The following is a 6,717-nucleotide window of genomic DNA, read 5'->3' as shown; positions in this document are numbered from 1 at the left end:
AGGGTCTCACACACACACACACACACACACACACACATATATATATATATGTAGCTACTATGTTTTGCCTTAACATTATAGTATAGTAAGTGAGAACAGAGCATGCAGAGATGCGATTTTTAAACCAATATTAATAGTTTACTTACACAAGTTAGCACAGATTGCTTTCAGACCAATTCCGAACCATATCATAGTTTTTACCCCAGACCACCTTTTTAACCAGTCTCTGGTGCGCTACTGCACATCTGAGTTTGGAAAACTGCTCTCACACCAAACCACACAAACTCAACTGTGATGTAAAATGTGCTTGGGCCCACACCAAAAGCAAGCGCCCTAAAAACAAATAATATTTAATGAAACCATGACATATAGCTGTATATGAACACCAAAGGCAGATGTGGTTGGTTCTAACCTCATGCTGTGCTGGACAGAACCCTTGTGAAGGAAGCAGGTGGTCTGGCGTGTATACATGTGTTTGTGTGTTAGTAGTTTGAATTTCCCATTGCTCTGCTGGCTCAGGTAGCCTATGTAATGATTTCTCTGCTTCTGCAACAAGACCTGAGGGACATGTTCTGCAGCTTTTAAACACACAGCAAACACTACAGAAATGGCTCAGTGACGGCTCTAAAAACCTTTATTTACTGTATAATAGTCTGTTACACATTCCCAGCCACTGACCGGTGGTCACTTTCAATCCACAAGAGTGATAAATGTGAATAGATTTGGCTTACTGTTTGCAATGTGAGGACATGAGCATGAGATCTTGCTGTAAGTTTCCTCCAAAACTACTTAACAAGTTAACTAATTAAAGCTGATTATTACATGATAGAACGTCGGCTGAAAGAGGGCAGGAATGTGTAACTACATACTTTAAAAATCCACTAAAATGCGGGTTATCCAAACAATTAGTCAACTATTCACTCCTTTTTTTTGTTTGATTACAAGCATAACAAAAAACTTTAGAATGCAGAGCTCTCAAGTTAATAAAAAAAAAAGACATCTTAAAACATAATGTTAATGGCAAAAACACAACAAGCTTAGACAACTGCCAAAAACAGAATGCATCCAAGAATAGATGCTGTACATGTGGAAGAATTGACAATAAAGCAGACTTGACTTGACTTGACTTGAATGCTCAAGTTTTCAATAGGGAAACTGACAGATATTTAACAAATAAATAGATTAAATAGCAATAAACTTTCATGGCAACAAATCTATAATGGTCCTCATAAACAAATGCTATATGCATAATAACAGGGTCATTGCCCGAAATAAGGCAGTTTTAAATCTGACAGTAATTGTCTTTAAGTTTATTACTGAAGCGCTGAATTTGTTACACCAGTAGTGCTTTGATGGCTGGCTGTGTTTTAAAAAGGATGAATTTAGGAACACAGCTTCTCAGAAAGAGTTTTCAGTGCTGACAGTCTAACACTAAAGTAAAACATGCCATCAGCACACTAAAAACCTCTCTGAGAAGTTTTGCCTGAAAATTCATCCCTTTTAAAGCAATGTCACTTAAAATTTTAAAGATAATACTATGTTATATGTACATGTTAACACAGATAAACTACCTCAGTAATCCACTAGCCAGCTGTAGTCCAATGAAGGGATGCTGGAAGATCCTTCTCCAAAGTTTTCCCAAGCCCTCTACAACAACTGATATTAGAACAGAAAACACAAAAACGGATATTGCTTAAATGAAAAGGGATATAAGTCTGGCATAGATGTTGTTCAAAAGCATAAATGCTGGTTATTCAGCACAGTCCTTCAGATGAAGAACCTTATACCTTGTTGACCAAGTACAGGCCCTGTAGAGACATTAGCAATGCTGGGAGGAATAATAAAAAAAAATGTCCCATTTACTAAGAGTCTCAAAACTCTTGAACATCTTTCAAATATGTCCTAAATTTACACACTTTGACAAATCTTCCTCCTAAATGCTATTTTAATCAACCTGGTACCTCTACACAAGACATTGTTTCTCTGAGGACTAATAAACACCTGTTCGAGAAAGCAATTTTAGCCAGGCATTGTTATTTTTGTGAGCAATATCAACCAGATGGTCCATGAAATGTCTGGATGTGACTATAGCAGGCTTAATAAAATATCTTGAAATCCCTAACTGTACACGTCTTGATTGCAGTCTTAAGGTTGCAAAACAGCTAAATAATTTCTAAGCAATCGAAGAGAGCAAAGTGAAACACGACAATATGTCGTTGTCAAATCAGTTTCCGGCGGTCGTTCGACTGACCTATAAAAGGCCTGTCATCATTATCCTCCAATACAACCTCTACTAATACAGACAGTCAGTTAAACCTCAAAGTAAGACTTTTAGGCAATTTTGTCTTTTTTCTGTCTCTGGTCTGTCAGTGTGTGTAAGGAACAGGCTGGAAAACCTTCCAGGAGCGTGAGTTAATTATCTATTCTCTCCTGTCTGCCTGCTATGTACAGACCATTCTCCTACTGCTCATTAATGAAGCGTCCAATCAAATGCATCCAGCACTGCAGAGCAGCACCATTTAAAATCACAGGTCTAGACAACGGGCCGTTTTGACACACTCGCCATGACAACGAAGATAAGGGACTCTTTTTTGGGGTGGGGCCAATTACTTTATTCATTTATGCCAGTGCCAAAAGCACAGTATGCGTTCCACAATATTTTCATTCTTCTCTTAATACTTACCTACAACAACTTACGGTGATCTACAGTCTCATCTAAGAAGTTTCGCCGTCTCCTTTGAAAGAAAATTTGAAGGTTTCTTCATACAGTGCCACAAAATCATTCCTAGTTGTTTGGGATTTTCTATAACCTTATGCATAATCATTAGAAATGTAATAACAGAGAGGGTAAAACAAAAACTCTTGTTTTGAAATTTAAGCTACAGTGTGTGGGATCAGCCGTCATATCCTAGCTGATAAACTAGCGCTAATGATAGAGTGTGTTTGAATACAATGTGCATTGGGATGAAGCGTGGGCTTCATCCGAACAGATTCTGCGAGTCCATAGCGAGTCACTCGCACAAGCTACAGTATTCATCTCCAGCCAAATTTGAGACTAAATCAGCTGACTGAACTAACTTTATGCCCTGAGCACATTGCTGCACATCAGGGGGAAAAGGTTCACGAGTGGAGATGAAAATAGCACTATGTGAACAAACAGAAGAGCTGCTACTTTTGTACTTTATGTAGGAGATATACAAACCAAGTGCTTAGAGAAGCTGTGAATCAGATCAACATGTCTGTATGCTTTTCAGCATCTGGTTCATCAGACTCAACAGTTCGCACAGGGTGAAACCATAATGCATTATCCATATTAGCATATATGGCAGCAGCTGGTCTATACTGTAACATACTAATGGTTTTTTCCACAGGTGACAAACAAAGATATTTTCCACAATGTCTTGTATGTTTTTGACTACACAAAGAAACTGAAAGGGGTCCCATGTTGTTTTGGACCCCATTGACTTTTATTGGATGAGCAAAAATAGTCAAAACATTGTTCTTTGTATTATTCAGAAGAAATGCATATCTTTGTTTATCTACTGTATGAAAACAACTAAAGTGGTTCTCAAGTGGTTTTGCTTCAGGACTCATGTTGGAGAATTTATGTTGGCCATCAAGTGATGACACAACACATTGTTTAACATACAAACAGTGCAACAATATGCAAAATTATTAACACTGCACAGACTGAGCAGGAATAGAATTACATGTTTTAATTGCATTTATTGTTCTTCCACACTGTTTACAACCCTATCACAAAAGACCAGCAACCCATTTTTGAGTTGTGACCCATCAGTTGAGAACCACAGTACCAGACAATCTGTTAACAACAAAATTGGCAATATCCACTAGGATAAAATAGAAGGTATTGACTGACGCAATCCAAAAAACATGCAAAACAAAACCTTCCAGGAAACTTGATCCACCAAACACAGTTCCAAACAAGACCTCCAGTGCTGAGAGCTGCTGTCTTTTGCCACCCAGTGAAATCAACATTTATAAGAGTGGTAATGAGCATTTTCCTTCCCATGTGACAGCGCTAAAGCAACGCTAATTACATTAGCATGAGCTATGAAATATGAGCTAGCTGACACGCAGTTCCCTCAGAGGATGATGAAGGAGCAGGCCGTTTTTTTAATAAACACGGTGCTGGTGAAATATCATCTCCTAACTGCCTTTGTATCGAGCCGCATGCACTTCTTCTGCCAAGATCCACCACTGACTCCCTAGGAATTTATGTACAAATAACTACTTTTTAATAGCCCTGTAATATGATTTCCTGCCAAAGAAATATTCAAATAGCTTTCAAAACCAGTACAGTATATTATCAGCCCCAAGCTAAACTAGATGTGGAAGGGTGAAAAAAAGAGAGATTTTTTTCTCTCTGTAATTATTATACCATTGTCATCTGTGGGAGAGGAAGAAAGACATTGTAATACTGCACCATGTTTCACTAGGGAGCAAACGGCATTGTTTTCTAAGAATCAGCTACAAAAACACAAACAGTAATTGTCACATTTAATTACCGTAGTCATTTACTTTGCCCCATCACATTTATCACACATTTTCCTCATTGGATTACAAAATAATGTCTCTTTCATTAAGGACGATTGGAAATGAAAGCAAGGCTGTTTTTTTGTATGTGTACATTTTAAATTGCTTACTAAATGCAAATGGGTGTGTGAACTCTGCAGCATAAAGCACACATGTGGTTATTATATTTTCTGTCTTTGTGACCCCAACATTCTTTTATGTGGCCTTAATGAAGCAACTGCAGACCACCGTGACATTCGCTTGAGTGTCACTGAAAGAATTTCACTACCTCTCATGTGACCATTATGGTACCTTGGACTGCAGAACTGAATTAATTGCCTTGGCACTGTGGCTCACTTTCCATTGTTGTGCTTTCCATTAAGACAAGGGAGCAGTTGCAAAATCCCACAGTGGAATGCATATGTGTGTGCCAGCAAAAGTCTGAATGTTTGGGTAGAATACATTGCTGAAATGCAGAAAACAAGAGAAAAATTAACTGAATGTGTGGAGAACAATATAATTAAAAAGATGTCTGTTTGATTCAGAGACAAACAACAAAGTAGAACAAAAACTCTACAAGACCACATTCATAGCTCACGAGAATTGCGGTGGAAATTGTCAGTGGCATCTGAAATGGGGAAATTATTACTAGACCTCTACAGTCATAAATAAATAAATAAATCTTTTCGAAGTATTTCAATATACACTACTATCCAAAAGGTTTGTGGTCTGTAATTTTTTTATGTTTTCTAAAGTGCTCACCAAGGCTGCATTTTTGGGATTAATGATACATTTTTACAATTTAAAAATAATCATTGTCTATTTTGAATTAAAACTGAATTTTCAACAGCCATACAGTCTTCAGTGTCACAGAATCCTTCAGAAATTATTCTAATATGCTGATTTGGTGCTTAAGAAACATTTCTTATTATCAGTGTTGTGCTGCTTAATATTTCTGTGGAAACTATGTTCAAAATAGATTTTCATTTGAAATAGATTTCTTGGTAACAGTGTAAAAAACTCTTTACTGTCACTTTTGATCAATTTAATGCATCCGTGTTGAATAAAAGAAAGTATTTTTCAAATTTGAGATATACTTCATTATAACCTTCAAAATATATTACAGAATTATTTTCAGTGGGCAAGAAAAGACATTTCCAATATATTACTGGATAAGTAAATATTAAATAAATATATAAGCAACAAATTACATTTTTTAATTTACTTTGAAATATATATAAATTTACAGTATATATATTTCTTTATTTAGCCATATAGGACATTAGTAATCTAGACATCAACACTGCAGTTCAAGTGTTTTATTAGTTTAATTAAGAGCAACTCAGCACAGCTGAAATCTGACAGGCTGTCTCTCCTCTCACAGAACGCAGTGTGTGTGTGTGTGTGTGTGTGTGTGTGTGTGTGTGTGTGTGTGTGTGTGTGTGATTGTACGGTAATGCTTTCTGGAGATGAGACTCTTCACAGCAGACCTCCAGGAACCCAAAGAGGGCTGGATAACCCAGCGGCCTCGCCCAGGCCATGCGAGCCAATCAGACCTGTGGGCTCGAATCTCCACATACACCCCCTCCGCTCGAATGGAAAAGAGTCCCAAGCTGTTCTGTCAAGCATCTGTGTATGTGACAATCTGAGAGCATGTGTGAGTAAAATAAGACCAGTGTGATTCATAAAGTGCAAATGCCTTTGTTTTCAACAACAACAACAACAACAAAAATTAAATATGCATGCTGTATTAGACAGAAAACATGAACATGTGTGCACTCTTATGTCCTTGGCACCTCTCTGAGCGTGTGTGTAGCGCATCAGGAGTGACTCTGACAAGCTGATAATGGGGGCTTTTTGGGGGCTGGTGCTGTGTGATGCCTCTACACACTGAACTTATCTGGCTCTCTCTGGGGAAGTGGACAGAGAGAGAAAGAGAGAGGGAAAAAAAGAGATTCTCAACTGACGCTTGCGCCCTTATCGCTCTGACAGCCGCCGTTTACAGGAGAGTGGAGTGCCAGTCAGATCATTTACAGGAACAGATTAATACTGCCCAATGTGTCTCTCTCTCTCTCTCTCTCTCTCTCTCTCTCTCACACCTGTTCTGTCGTTCCGTGTCAGCCTCAGATAGCGATCTAAGCGTAAAGCAAACACAGATATCGTCAGCTTTGGTCGTCAGTC

At 38.0% G+C, this 6,717-nt stretch overlaps 1 long non-coding RNA gene across 2 annotated transcripts in view; it reads right to left on the bottom strand.

Moving 5' to 3' along the window:
- LOC107672208 (uncharacterized) overlaps positions 1-6,717 on the bottom strand; it is a 53,092-nt gene that overhangs the window by 11,204 nt on the left and 35,171 nt on the right. Inside the window, exon 1 of one of the 2 annotated variants that reach the window (XR_001632296.1) lies at positions 1,572-1,648. The exons of the other annotated variant lie outside the window; for it this stretch is intronic. This is a non-coding gene — a long non-coding RNA (uncharacterized LOC107672208). Of the gene's footprint in view, positions 1-1,571; positions 1,649-6,717 lie in introns of those variants that run through there. 2 annotated transcript variants of the gene reach the window in all.

This window comes from Sinocyclocheilus anshuiensis, unplaced genomic scaffold (genome assembly GCF_001515605.1).
Source record: "Sinocyclocheilus anshuiensis isolate Anshui unplaced genomic scaffold, SAMN03320099.WGS_v1.1 scaffold997, whole genome shotgun sequence".
NCBI classification, from domain to species: Eukaryota; Metazoa; Chordata; class Actinopteri; order Cypriniformes; family Cyprinidae; genus Sinocyclocheilus; species Sinocyclocheilus anshuiensis.
This window is presented reverse-complemented; position numbering and strand designations above follow the sequence as displayed.